Source organism: Micrasema longulum, unplaced genomic scaffold, assembly GCF_059751315.1.
Source record: "Micrasema longulum isolate JH-2025_06_02 unplaced genomic scaffold, ASM5975131v1 h1tg000133l, whole genome shotgun sequence".
Lineage (NCBI taxonomy): Eukaryota > Metazoa > Arthropoda > Insecta > Trichoptera > Brachycentridae > Micrasema > Micrasema longulum.
Window position 1 is genome coordinate 22,167 of NW_028277339.1, and position 15,355 is coordinate 37,521.

Sequence of the window (15,355 nt, forward strand, 5' to 3'; positions counted from 1 at the left end):
GATTATGTCCAAATGCTTGCAGACTGGCTGGATTTCCTCCCTAGAGAGTTGTTCATATTTAAATTTATTTCAACAGAGAGGGAAAAATTTTTTGAGAAGGGAATATGGAAGTCTAGGCATTTACAGGGCTTATGACCTGTCATTGGCTGGTTTAAGTGGCCACTTTACACACTGTGTAACATTCACCATTCTGCCTATGTTTGAACATCCACATTTCCTCAACTCTTCCATCTGTTGACTTTTGTGAAGTAAAAGAGCTGAAACCTTTATCACGTGGGTGAGATTCATCCGGCTGAACCAAATCACCTACTAGGCAACGCCTGAAAACAATTTTTCAATTTTTATACTTCTTCTTTTACCAGGTAGTAATTCAACAATGTTTGATTATGTCCAAATGCTTGCAGACTGGCTGGATTTCCTCCCTAGAGAGTTGTTCATATTTAAATTTATTTCAACAGAGAGGGAAAAAATTTTTGAGAAGGGAATATGGAAGTCTAGGCATTTACAGGGCTTATGACCTGTCATTGGCTGGTTTAAGTGGCCACTTTACACACTGTGTAACATTCACCATTCTGCCTATGTTTGAACATCCACATTTCCTCAACTCTTCCATCTGTTGACTTTTGTGAAGTAAAAGAGCTGAAACCTTTATCACGTGGGTGAGATTCTCTCATGTCTTATATAATATATTATTTTTCTCTTTAGTGTGTAACATGTTCTCTCATTATATTTGTGAAAAACTTTGACTGGATGTATGTACTATTTTTTATATTTTGTATTCTTATTAAAACTGTTGTTTTTCCTTTAAAAAAAATAAAAAAATATTTATGTTCTGTTTGTAGTCTGACAGACGGTTAGTTCCAATTACTCGAATAGTGAACTAGGATCAATTAAAAAAACCTCTCTTAAATGTTTGGGGGCTTAGGTTTTTAGTGTCAGTGGACGACCACGTCGAGTTGTCATATATACACGTTTGTATTATACTGCTCGGGTACTTGTGTGCACACAACTCATTCCCCTTTACATCTTCCAACAAATTGTTCATAAACACTCGCCGGCCTTTTATCCCATTATGGGATATCAATGGGCCACTTTGGTTTAATGGGACGCTCCGTGTTTTATTATTCCAGTGTCAAACGACGTCTGAACAGAAAAAAAACACAACAGATGATCAGACAAGCTCCAAAATGGCGACGTACCGTTGCGCTAAACGACTTCGTGAAGCGTTCGTGGCATGAAAAGCGCACGAGAGACATAAAACGATCTCCAGTCTTGGTTTACTTGCGCGGTCATTCTAAACCTGAATGACACTCGAAGGTTAACATGAGATGCTTTCGTAAACTGATCTTAGGTATTATTTTCGCGAGTTAATCAAATTTCTTTGTTATCTCTGCCGTAATCAAAATAGGACCAACTCTTTTAGTTTCAGATGCCAGTCCGAAGCCATAACAATATCAAGTGGCTTCCAAATCAATTTCCGAAATTCTATGACATCATTTGAGAAATTTATTCAAATGCTGTACTATAATCGAGCAGATTGGTGTAATTCTAAATATGAACGTTCATTGAAACAGCATCTTTAAGAAATATGTCATTTGTTCAACATTTTAAATAGATTCCTTTTAAATATTAATTATAAAATATACTTAATTATTAAAAACGTAAAACTTTGTTATTAGTGTAACGAAATGAATGCCGATTCAATTAATAATATAGCCGAAAAACAAATATTTCCTTTTCAGGGTTTATCAATAAATATGAGGATATAAGAAGCAAATTTAGAAATCTTCATTGAAGGTATTTGTGATATTTGGAAAAAACCTTTAAAAAATAATAGTGAAATTCCTAATTATGCTTTACTAACTCAATAGAGAATGCTTAGTTTGCGGTGTCAAATAGTATGATTGAATTTTCAATAACGCTATTATTTAGGTAGGCAGGTTTTTATGTATAGTTTATTTTGGCATCAATAACCAACTTTCCGCGTTTGATGGTGATTTCTAAGTTTGCTTGTAATACCCTTATATAGTTCAATAAAGATAGATAATACTATTAATATTTAAAGCTTTAAATTTATGGTCAAACATTTAAAAAAAAGATAGATAATCTTATAATATTAACATCTTTTAGCTAATGATAGTGCTTAAACCTTGTAAATACCTAGAGTTTATTGTTACCATGAATAAAAATATTTTAAATACGTCGTCGCTTTAGTTCGTATTTGTCCGACAGCCCGTTTTTAACGTAATTGAGTTAAGTTTACAGGAGTTCTAGGAATGCCTTTATTTATAAAATTTTAAAAGTATATTTTTCAAATTGCTGAAGGTGTTTTTTAACGAATTTCATCTTAAGTTGTGGTCATTATTTATGCCTATTTCGTAATAAAAAAAACTTTAAAGTTCTATTTCTGCAGATTTGTGTTTAGGTCTGTTGGACAAAAACGAACTGAAGCGACGATGTGTTGATATTCGTAAGCAAGAAACTACCTGCTGGATTTTATCTGCTAGTGATTTTAACAAATTTGACAAATGTGTTAATCACAGATAAAGAATATCAAGTAAAGAATACCCCAACTTTACCACCTGAGACACTGTTCCGATATATAAAGGTTCTGGGTATTTTTCTAACTGTAAAACAGTCCATGACACATTTATGGTCATGCGATTGCAAGAAGAGATCTCAGCAGAATGCCCGTACGAGGTTTTCCTGTAATTTGAATGACTTAATACGTGATACACGTACGACCTTTGCTCAAATATTTTTTCTTTTGTGGTCACAAGGGTGTTCAAAATCCTGGGTGAACAAATTAAGTTTTCTAAAATAAATCCATCTTCAGGAGATATATTCCAAATTGAATTGAGTCTAAGTTTAGGGGAAGAGACCATTGTAGGAGACTGCTACGAGACTTTGCATACATTAATTTATTATTAACTGCTTGTTGTTGCAACTACGCGTTGTTCAGATGGTGATATATGAAATTGATATTTATGGTAAATATTTAATATTTGTATTTTTAAATAATATGTACTCTTCCATTTCCAATTATGTTATATCTCAAGTAAACCCAGGGCTTTTGATTTTATGGAGTTTGGGATATGCTTATTTATTTATGTAACACTTTTTATACAAATACAGTTTATATACATATAAGGGCGGGCATATTGCCTTAAGGGAATTTCTTCCTACCTACCCAAACCGTTCAGTTTGAGAAAATTATAAGTACATGGATATATCGAATCTTACAATTTTATACAAAAATTAAAAACTAAGATTAAGAAAATAAAAAAACACAAAAAATTAACACTGCTATAAAGAGAGGAAAGGAAATAGGAAGGAGAGAAGAAGGATAAAGGAACAACTTAAATATTGAGGTAGTGACATTTCAATCTTGACTTAAATGTAAATAAAGTCTCTAACTTTAGTGGGTAGATTATTCCACAATATGTTACTATTTTAAATAGTTTATGTTCTTTTGTAATAATACTTTTTTTAATGTTGTCGGGTTCAAATAAATGACAGGTCATAAGGAATGTAAATGACTAGGATTACAATATTTTACACGTCAGTAGAAATATTTAACAATCAAGAATAGGAAAATGTAACTGTTTTTTTTAAACAATTTTAAGTTAATAAGGGTTTATGATATCACCATCGTCATTGACTTTCCGCACCTAATGGTGCATAGGGCAATGCATTGGTACACCAATCGCAGCGTATCTTGATTATTTTTGTATCATGAAGGTAAAATGATCAGTCTTACGCTTCAGGTACCAGTCCAGGGACTATAAAATATGCTCGTGTAAAAACACCAGTTGAATAAATATTTATGTAGGGAATCGAACCCGAGACCTCCCGCATGGTAGGCATACGCGCTGGCCATTACACCACAAGGCCGACAATTTTGATATACTGTTGAGTCAAAAATTTTTGTACTTATTAGTAGCATAATTCAATAAATAATTTTAAATTCCTGCGAAAACGGTCCATTGCCTTGGCTAAGCCCCTAATACGTCATGATTCGGTTTAATTTTGAACTTTGTGATCGTTTGAATTAAAACATCGTCACGAATTTTGTCGTCACAATTGTCAAACCCAAACATGTCGCGTTTTGTAGAAACATATTTTTTAACAATTTAATTTAAAAAATTACGTACGAAAACATTTTTCCACAACGTCCATTCATATTTTCACAAGTTTTTATTAGTATTCGTAGTATGTGTTATTTTTCTATAAGTTTTGAATTTTGTATTCGATCTTTACTACACAATATACATACTTGAAGAAAAAACGTAATAGGTGTTTAATCATTAAAGGAGATAAAACTTATCTCCGATCGCGTGATTTATTGGTCATCCCGCATTAATTGTGCAAAAAATGATCGTTGGAGAATGACCTTTACTAGTGAATCGGTTTGAAAAGTAAAAGCGATCGTACGCTGAGTTGTTGCGGTATATCGGTCACTGGCCCAACTCCTGTCGTGTCAGGTCATGGGGTCCATGGTCCGGGGTACCCCTCGTGACCCACGCAGCCCACTTCCCGGTTGAGGAACCTAATGGGCACACATAAGTTAACATAATATTCATGTTGACGTACTGAATACAAATAAAAAATCACATACGAAAAAGGAATAGGTATTTTTAATTACCATATAATGTGTGCAAATATTTAAAGCTGTTGTACTGTTCCCATTTATTGTAATATCTTTTTGTCCTTTTTTAAAATCAGAATATTATGTTATACTGCGTATTTTTAAAAGAAATATATTTATTAATTTTGATTTACCGAAAAGTTTCAATTTTGGTGACTATTTTACGAGTTAAATATTTATTTATTTTTAATTAAAATTGTTTACAAATTCACTAATTGATTATGGCCTTGTAGGTGCTAAGCTATAATAATGAACAAAAAATATGTATATAGTAACTTAAAAATAAATAAATTACATGTTGACCATGTTGTGATCAAAGGCATTAAGCCACAATTCTGTAGAAAACGGCCTCACTTTTTTAATGTGTTTTAACCAATAGGTTATTTTTAATTTTTAAATTATATATTTATTTTCCAATAAGCAAAAAAATACGATGGTAACGGTATTAATATTTTTTTCGTCCGACGTCGGATAAATTTTCTACGAAGGTTTAAAATATGCGTATTTCGAATTACCCGAAAACGAGGTGTTATGCGCCCTGTGGGACAAACAGCACGTATGACGTTTTGGCGCCTAACTTGTTCTCAATGTTTATTAGAAGTGCAGTCGATGGTCATAACGCGTGACGTCAAAATGACGTGATGCCAACTGCGAGCCGTTTTGCGTGTGCTCGTTTTTAAACCCGAAATTTATAAATGAAAACTTGTTTTGAATACATTGGTGGTTATATAATTAGAATGGTAAAAAATCGCTCTAAACATATATTACATTTTTAACGTTATTCTCAACTTGTGAAAATACCCTATTACGTAAGTCTTATATACATTTTAGCAAAAGGATTTGAACTGTAAAAGTCTATTGAATAAAATTATTTTGCCAGAATATGTATAAGACCTGTACAATTGATTTAAAACATATTAAAAATATTGAAATAACTTTTTTCAGAATTGTGGGTTAATGCATTTGACCTGAATGCGGTCGATGTGATACAATAGTGATATAATGCATAACAATCTAAAAATCGGAGTAACATTAAAAATAATCAAAGATAAATAACCATACATTTGTATGTAATTACAAACATAATCAATTACAAACACAGTGAAATCTCTCCTTCCACATACTAGAAAACTAATATAAAGACCGTGGGCTTCCTTTTGGTTTCACTCGTACCAAAAAACCTTTTTTTTTTTACAAAAATTGAACAAAATTGTTTCATAGCCCTTTTCATTGTGAGGTTGGCATATTATATTAAGGGTTTATGTTTGATATTGTCATTCTTCCTCGTGACCAAATTGCAATTACACGGACAGTAGCAAAAACGGTTTAATTCATTTGTATAATCTAGTTACGAAAATCTATTATTGTTATAGTATTCAATATGCATTAAACAACATTAATTTAGATTATTATCATTATTATTTTGAAAGATGACTTAAATCTACCAACATCCTTCATACAAGACAGCAAACTATTGATTCCGCGTCAAGCGTTTTAAATTACTTTACGTTAAGCTTACTTCTTCCACTCCTTGATCATGCAGATGTATGTAGTCCAGATTCTAATTCTGAATTGCTTGATAAGTTGGAACGATTGCAGAATGTTTGTATACGTTATATTTTGCAAATTCGACCACATAACCAAATATCGCACGCAACTACACTGGCTCAGTATCAGGCATAGAAGAAACATTCACATATCACTTCACTATATTTTAAATAATCCCACTTTGCCTGTTTGTCTGAGAGAGCTCTACCAACCCCTATCACAGCATGAGCTATCTCTTCGTTCTAGTAACGAGAAAACCCTTTCAATACCCATTCACCGGTCTAATTTTTTTTGCCTCCTCTTTCACGGTAGTTGCTGTTTGATTATAGAATAATCTACGCACTAATGTCAGAGATGCCCCTTTTTTGTTCACATTAAAATCACGTATGAAATGTCACTTTCCTTTCTCCTCCATCTTTCTTTCCCTCTTTGCTCCCTCCTTTCTTCATAGTAAAGTGTAGATATTTAGTCAAATTTTTATTTGTTAAAAAATATACATGTTTATCAATGTTTTGTTTTATAATAATATTATAATATACCAACAATATGTTCATATACTACTGATTTTCTCAAATTAAACGGTTTGGGTATGCCCACCCTTATGTATATGTTTATAAACTGTATATGTGGATAACTCACTATTCGAAAACGGGAATCAGGTTGTGGTAGAGCGGGGTTTAAACATCGGAACCCTGATTCATGAGTCCGCGACGGTAGGCACGGACCCGTCTTTTTATTTCAAAGAAAAATAAATAAATGAATTAACTACCTATGTAAAACTATTAACATTGACACAATTATATGATTTGTGTATCCTGATTTTGCAGACGTATATTTATATAATAAATAAATCGAGTTTTAATGAATATCAAGTTTGCAAAAGTACCTTTTAATGATTTGAATTTGAAAGCTTATATTTTTATAGCTGAATGAAGGGAAGATTGATTGTTGCGCGATATATTTTTGTTTTTACTAAGAAACTACTTAATTTTTTTTTATAACAAATCGTCATTGTTGTTTATTCACTTCAATACTAGTTGTAGAAATATTTACCCATGTGATATTTTAAGGATCAAATTATAATGATTATTTTTTTAAATAACGTGCGAAGCTCTTTTTCCCAAAATAGTATCTCAAAGCCGCTTCGAGGCTGCTTTGATTAAACACGAAATAGATCTCGTTAAAACGAGTTCCCAAAAAAGATGTTCAATTTCTTAGAATTTCGTTCAAAGTGTTTGATACGTTTTACTCACGCTTCATTTGGCGAAATACCAAATCCTTAAAATTGGCGTTTTCATTTTCAATTAAAGAGTTTTTCTTGCTTTTTGTGTCGTGAAAAAAACTCATTAAAAGTGTCTCCGATCTTTGGATTACCGGCGAAAAAATGTATCCGACATTCGCCGTGATCTCGCGGCGCCGTTATACAGTATGGTGCCTAACAATTGAAGTTAAAAGTCATTCATTCTTGAATAGCGAATAAAAATAGAGTGGAATCGTGACCGAAAAAGTCAAAGACAACTTATCTCGAGTTTAGAAAAAAGTGAACGTTATTTTGTGAATCCACAATCCTGTTTTTGTTTTGATACGAACACGGTTCTGCTACGTTTTGTGTGCATTGAATCTGAATTCTGCTTTAGTATTCTCAACCAGGTCAGAATAAATCAACCACCTCGAATCGGAGTGTGCTTATTCAGTTGTCTGATTTAATTGAAAATTATTTTTTATCTCTACGTATCGCCGATATATCTTCACATCTTCATATATCTATTTGACTTTTATTTATTTAGTATTCAGATGGCAAAATAGTAAAATGTGATAGTCAAAATATATAATATTAAACAGTTTTTTAATTCCATCGTCTTGTTCGCTGCAAACGTATCAAAAACCCCCCCGTGCCTAAGGGGGGTATTAAGGGTCCCATAGGTAGCATCTTTGTACCTTCAATACCTTTTTTGTTAATAATCAAATTGATTTAATTTTTTGCATAATCCTACTTTATAATGTTAATAAAATATCAACAATATTAAAATATTTTTCTGCCGAATTCTCTCAATAATAATTCACAGTTGTCTTTGCTTTCCCCCCTCGCAAATAGTAAGCATTGCAATTCATTTACTCCGCAGTTCAGTAATCTTCGATACTTTGGTTAGTTTGCACGTGCGCCTCTCCACTCCCAACACACGGCCGAACCACCCCGCTAACTGGTAGCGTGACAAATCAGTTATTCAAAACGTAGCAGCGAGAAAAGCGCGCTACCATATAGAATACTCTCGCAACAGTGTTTTATGAAAAAAAATTATGAATTTTGCCGAAAACTTGAAATATTATGAACCAGTTTTATAAACACTATCATGACAATCATATCGATAATTTTTTTAAAGTAGTATTTGTAGCATTTTAGCTGAGGTATTCATGATACCCCCCTGAGGCACTCCCGGATTTTTTTCACCATCAGGCTCGGAAAGGTTAACCACGCTCGATTCCTATGACGCAAAGTCTCTGATTCGTTTTCCGATATTCATTATTCAAACATTTGAAACGTATTTTTTCACCTGAATATCAAAAACACTTCCTTGTTGGTATTTGTATTTTGAGACGAAAGCCTAGCCATTCATTCTTTTTGTAATTAAATATAATAAAAAAACACAGATTTGACGGGTATATCTTCGCCAGTGTCCTTTAATAATTGAGAAAGGAGTTCGCACCAGCATTTATACAATGCATAAATTAAATGTTAACAATTCTCACGAAGTCATAGCTAAGATGCTTGCCTCACCTACAGGTGTTGCGGGTTCATGTCTCGGTAAAAAAATAATAATTTTGATGACTTTTGCTATAAAATAATTGACCAGAATCTGATACGAACATCAAATGTTAAAGATCTGGGCGTTAGATTTGTGAGCAATCTGACATTTCATGAACACATAGAGGCAATCAGTGGTAATGCATTGAAGATGTTAGAATTTATTCTGCGTACTGCCAGGATTTTTAAAAATACCCGCGTACCGAGAACTCTTTACAACTCCTTAGTGCGAAGAAGACTCGACAGTAGCTCGATGATTTGGGGGCCACATGAATTGAAGTACTCTCTTATGATATAGAAAATCCAGAAGAAGTTTCTGAGATATCTCTACATGAGAGAGTGCGGGTATTATCCTTGGCTCTACCCGACCGAGTTTCTCCAGGGTATGCTTGGCTACAACAGTTTATAGACTAGAAGGAATGTGTATTTCACTAATGATGAGCATTGGTTTGTATGTTTTCGTTAATTACCTAAGACAGCGTCAGCATAGATTGTTTCATATTCCAAAGTACAGGACCAACCTGACGACGGTTATGTCTGTTGGAAGGGCTACTGCTATGCTGAACAACATCGCTCTGGATATTGATCTGTTCCATGTATCCGAAGGGGTTTTTCGGAGCAGTATTCTCCTACTACTTTGACATGAGTCTCTTTCGTGTATTTTTTTCTTTTTTATAATATGTACGTCCTGAATGTATGCTTGTAATGTTAAGTTATTTTTGAATTAATTAATTGAATTGAAATGAATTTAATCAATGTATGACAGGGTTACGAATGATGAAATGAGGTGAGAGTGTAAATCTGAGTCAAGTATAATTGATAAGATTAAGAAAGGGTCTCTGAGATGGTTTGGTCGCGTAGAACGATTGGACGACGAAAGAATGGTAAAATTAGTACATATGGCGAAAATTAATGCAACGTGAGACGAGGACGACCAAGGAAGACGTGGCAGGATAAGATAAACCAAAATCTTAAGTCTGGTCATGTCAAAAGCAGACAGAACCGAAGGGCATATATGACAAGATGTATGAATGTGGAAGAAGCTAGGAATGTATGCCAGGATAGACGTGTGTTGTGGTCCATTCTCTCTGCCTACCCCTACGGGAAAATGGCGTGATGGTAGCAGTAGCAGTAGAAATGAATTAAAAATGTAATAATTTTGTGTGACTCTAGTTTGGGTGTTTTGAGCTGTAAAATTGGCGTGTTGGGATATTTTATTTCATTTTATTTTATTTATTTGGATAACCAACAGCTATGATTATCTTTTATATATTACAAAACAAATAACAAATTAGCCAATTACAGGTTTTCACAAGTAGCATCACAGTGAGTTAAAAAAGATTCTCGAACATAAAATGAATAGTAATTAAATGTAAATACAAAAGAAAAGAAAAAATACTACGAATTATTTCGAAAGCAAACGCCGTACGTCATTAAGATTATTTACAAATTAATCTTTGTTAATCGATTTATTTATTACATTTAAATTATTAAAAGTTCGCCATAAATATAAATTTTGCCTATAATTAGATGAAACAAGAGGTATGTGGAGAAGAGTGTTATTTCTTAAAACTTTGGAAGGAACATTGCATTAAAAAATAGATTTCGTATACTAACTAAGCCTAGCCGTAAATAAATATATTTATTCTACTTAAATAAATAAAATAATTTCATGTTTTTAAAGATCGTTAAAGATCAAACAGTAATTAAAATTCGAAACCACGAAGTGTTTCGAATACAGATTATATGCGATACAAATACCCTGTTGCGTATTACAGATTTATATTCGTGATTGTTTTTTGAATGGAATGTATCAATGACCGGAATGTTTCTGATTCGTCTTGGAACGTTGACCGGCGATATTTCGTCGGACCGGACCATCGCATCGATCAGATCCGGTGCACTGAAGACAATTAATTTCAGGGAATTAAATGAAAATGTGGCCCAGAGACATTGAGTGACTTTGCGCCGAGTCTGTGGTCACTGGATTGTTACCACGGCCGACGAATTTACGTGACAACTAAGTTCTAGGTCAGTAATACCCGGCGTGCACCTGCGTACAAATTGAAAAAAAGTTTAATACCTTTTGCCAAATGCCAAGACAAATCGATCAGAAGTTCAACGATGTTTGAGTATGTCCAAATGCTTGCGGACTGGCTGGATTTCCTCCCTATAAAAATATTCATATTTAAATTTATTTCAACATAGAGGGAAAACGTTTTTGAGAAGGGAATATGGAAGTCTAGGCATTTACAGGGCTTATGACTTCCATATTCCCTTCTCAAAAATGTTTTCCCTCTCTGTTTAAATAAATTTAAACGATCAAAAGTTTTTTAAGTAATTATTAACATATTACAACATAGATGAAGAATATTTAAGAGAAGGTAATATAGAAGTCTAGTAACAGGGCTTATGACCTGTCAATGGTTGGTTTAAGTGGCCACTTTACACACTGTGTAACATTCACCATTCTGCCTATATTTGAACATCTATATTCCTTCAATTCTTTCATCTGTTGATGTTTGTGAAGTTAAAGAGCTGAAACCTGTATTTATGTTGGTGATATTCATCTAATTGAATGGTGAATGTTACACAGTGTGTAAAGTGGCCACTTAAACCAGCCATTGACAGGTCATAAGCCCTGTAGATGCCTAGACTTCTATATTACCTTCTCTTAAATGTTCTTCATCTCTGTTGTAATGTGTTAATATAAACAGCTCCCCAGGGAGTTGAATCCAGTCCTTGTCTACAAAAATTTGGACAAACTCAAAATATTGTTGATTTAAGTAATTGCTATTAAAGTTAAACATTTGGAATATATTTTTTTCTTTCTAAGCTAGTATTTTTCAACCTGTGTATCGCGATCTCCAAGGCGTACGTAAAGTCAATACATCGTTTCTCGATCATCTGTTACAGAAGGGTGATCAGTCTTACACGTTAGGTTCCAGTCAAGGGACAGCAAAACATGGCAGTGTAAAATACCTTACAAACAAGAAATATGTCAGTCGGGAATTAAACCTCGGATTTCAAGCATCATAATATTTCAAGTCATTTAATTTTTTTATTTTATTTCTTCTTAATTAATTGTATTTTTGCTATCTTTGTGTATACTTTAAAAAAAAAAAAAAATGTTTTTTTTTAGTGTTTTCTTTTTTTTTATTACGGTTATTTATTTTCAAAGCATCGTAAACAAAATAAATATACCTATGTTCATTATTTTATGTGTTCAATATTTTATCTGTTCTCCTTTATTAGGAATCTTAAATAAAACTTACGACTGAGCACCCGATGAGAAACTATTATTCAATAGTTTATCGCGACCAATATGTTTTCTTTATTTTTTTAATAATGTATTAATATTGTAATAACATGTGATTTTATTGAATAAAAACTCTACAAAAATTTATATACAAGAAGATACTCAAACATTCTAATTTTCTTCAGCTAGATTTTGTTTCCTCTTTTTTTGGTTTACATTGAACTTATTTATTTTGGATAACTTGCATCTACTCATGTTTAACACTTTTTATTGTGCTTTTATACAGTAACTTTTTTCTAAATTCAGTATAAAAATCAATGATTAATTTCCACCATTCTTACCTAATTATATATTCTTACTGATCTAATATTTTTCACATATTTTTTTTAGAATTGTTTTTTTTTCCAACCCAAATTTTTAGCCACTCTTGTTGCGCATTTATGAAAAAAAAAATTTTTAGATGTAAATATCTTGATATTTTTAATACATTTCTTTAGCGTTGTTATTTTTCTATCTGGTCACAAGTGACCAAGATAGAAAGACATAATATCCAGATGTTTTGTTACCGTCGTTATTTTTGTTTGTTTATTTTTGTGTATTTCAGGAATTTGAGAAGACCGCTTTTAATTGAATCTTTGTTTTCCATTCAGTGTATTTTTCACTTCATGGCGTGTCGGTGGCATTTTGTGGGCGGAACGTACCTATTCGTACACGAGAATTAGTTCTTCCGTCCATTGTGTTATGTGAACCGTTCATGGGAAAAAATAACCAAACAATTGCAACCTTTCTAGTCAGTGCCCACGTAATTCAAAGACTCCTGAGTATTAATCTTAACGAAGAAACACCTGCATTGAATCGAAATTGTTCCTATGATAACATCTCGTAGAAGAGTCAAGTTAGTATTTTCTTGAATGTGTTCGGAATAGGTCGTTTCCACCTTTGATATCGCGGGAACATTTTCCTAATATTATATGGAGAAAAAAGTCAATTGTTTGAACAGTTACACTGATTCAAATCACAGTAACTGCTTCTGAGATATAATTGAATTATACATGCACACTTATAAAATGCGCTTATTAAAATATACATATAAGGCAGATTATATATATACATTTATATAAGGCAGATTATATATATAATCTGCCTTACTTATAAACCTGGTACAAAGTAACGCCTAGGCATAGTGGTAGAATAATGATGGTAACACAATAGGGAAATATCACATACTACGAATACAGATAAAAATATATAAAATGGATTTAGAATAATTAATTGTATTTCCAAAATTAATATGGATATTGTGGGGAAATGTTTTCATACATAAATGTAAAAATGAAATTCAATAAAAATACGTTCGTAGAAAAATACGACGTGTTTGGCCTTGGTTGTTGTGACGTCAAGATTCGTGATATTGTTTTATTCAAATTTTAATGGCAAGGAACAAACAAACATGAATCGTGACGTATTAGAGGCGTGGCCAATGAAATGACAGTTTTTGCGGGAATTCAAAATCACAAATTTAAAAGTAATTTTTATGCTACTAATAATTAGCGAAACATTTTTTTTACTGGACAGTATTTCATGGACCCCTATTACTTTAAAAATGTTTGAAAAAAAGTGATATTTCCCTATTCTCATTTCACCACTATAATTGGTATAGTGGTGAAATGAGAATAGGGAAATATCAATAAATATTGGTATAGATGGTATTCCCATTCTTATTCTACACTTATACCTAGGCGTAACTTTCTACCAGATTTATGATAGTAAGGCCAGATATATATTTCTACTCACCCTAAATACTTGTATTATTTTGGCACATCCTCCGTTTAATAAAAAAAAAATATATATTCTGGGAGGTAGTTTAAATCAGAAGAACACATGTGTTTTTTTAAAAAATATATTTCAAGAGAATCGATTATTTTTGTTAAACTTTATATCGGCATTTTTTACTTAAAGAATTGGAATTACTTATCTTTCTACAAATGTAAATTAAATTAAATTGTAAATAAATAAATAAAAACAATTCCAGGTCTAGCTGACCTGGTAGCGGCCACTGTCATCAAACAGGACGAAAGTAGGGGCTAATTGCTCAACAAAAAGTTAAATAAAAAATAAGATTAATGGTTTTTACTAATAAAAAATTGATGTCAAAATAAACAGCCATAAAAACGATCTGTACAAAAGGTAATAAAAAAAAAGTATTGTCAGATATGAGAAAAAATCAACATTTTCCTATAATTTGAAAATACCTTCACGAATATAAAAAAAAAAAGAGAATAAGACACAATTGTATGGTTATCAAATATCATAATGTATATTTAAAAGTAACTAGATTATCAGCCGAAATCAAGAGGTACAGAATTTATGTGTTTTTTACGCTATAACATATTTTTATTGGGATTTTTTAATTTAACCAAATATTTCCATTTTCGACTAGTAAATAACTGAATCGAACCTTAGATATTGGATCTGAAGGCTGTGACACTATCATGAAACCATATTGTGATTACTTTAGTAAATATAGAGAATATCTTCTTTAGAACAATAAACACAATTGTGTATTTTGGAAACGTATTAAATAGAGAGTTAGAGACAGACTCTCTCATATTACTCTCATTGTATTATTTAATGACAATTACTTTTGGTCAAAATGAATATCTCTAACGCAAAGCTTAGTTGAGAACAATGTAGCTGCTACAGAAATTTGTGCGAGTTACTTTAATTCAAATTTTCCTTGCTCCAAGCTTTTCAAGCACTGACTATTATTTAATTAACTTAACTTTCTATATATACCTATTCATTTATTAATAAGACAACAAACTCTTTGTGGCGTTATCGAGATTCGTTTTATGCTAAGCTGTATCGAAACAAATTAATTAAATAGTGTTCCATTAGTTTCTTAGTGTACAATTATAATGTTAATTTATGTGCCCCGTGTAGGATCAGTTGTTTACAAAATTAATTATTGATTGATGGCATATTATTTTAACAAGTTATTAACCATAAAATAGTCAAAATAATGTGCCTTATATAATTTACCTACATATGTATTCTTTAAATTTCTCTACCTTATTTTTAAAGTCGGGTTGGGGTC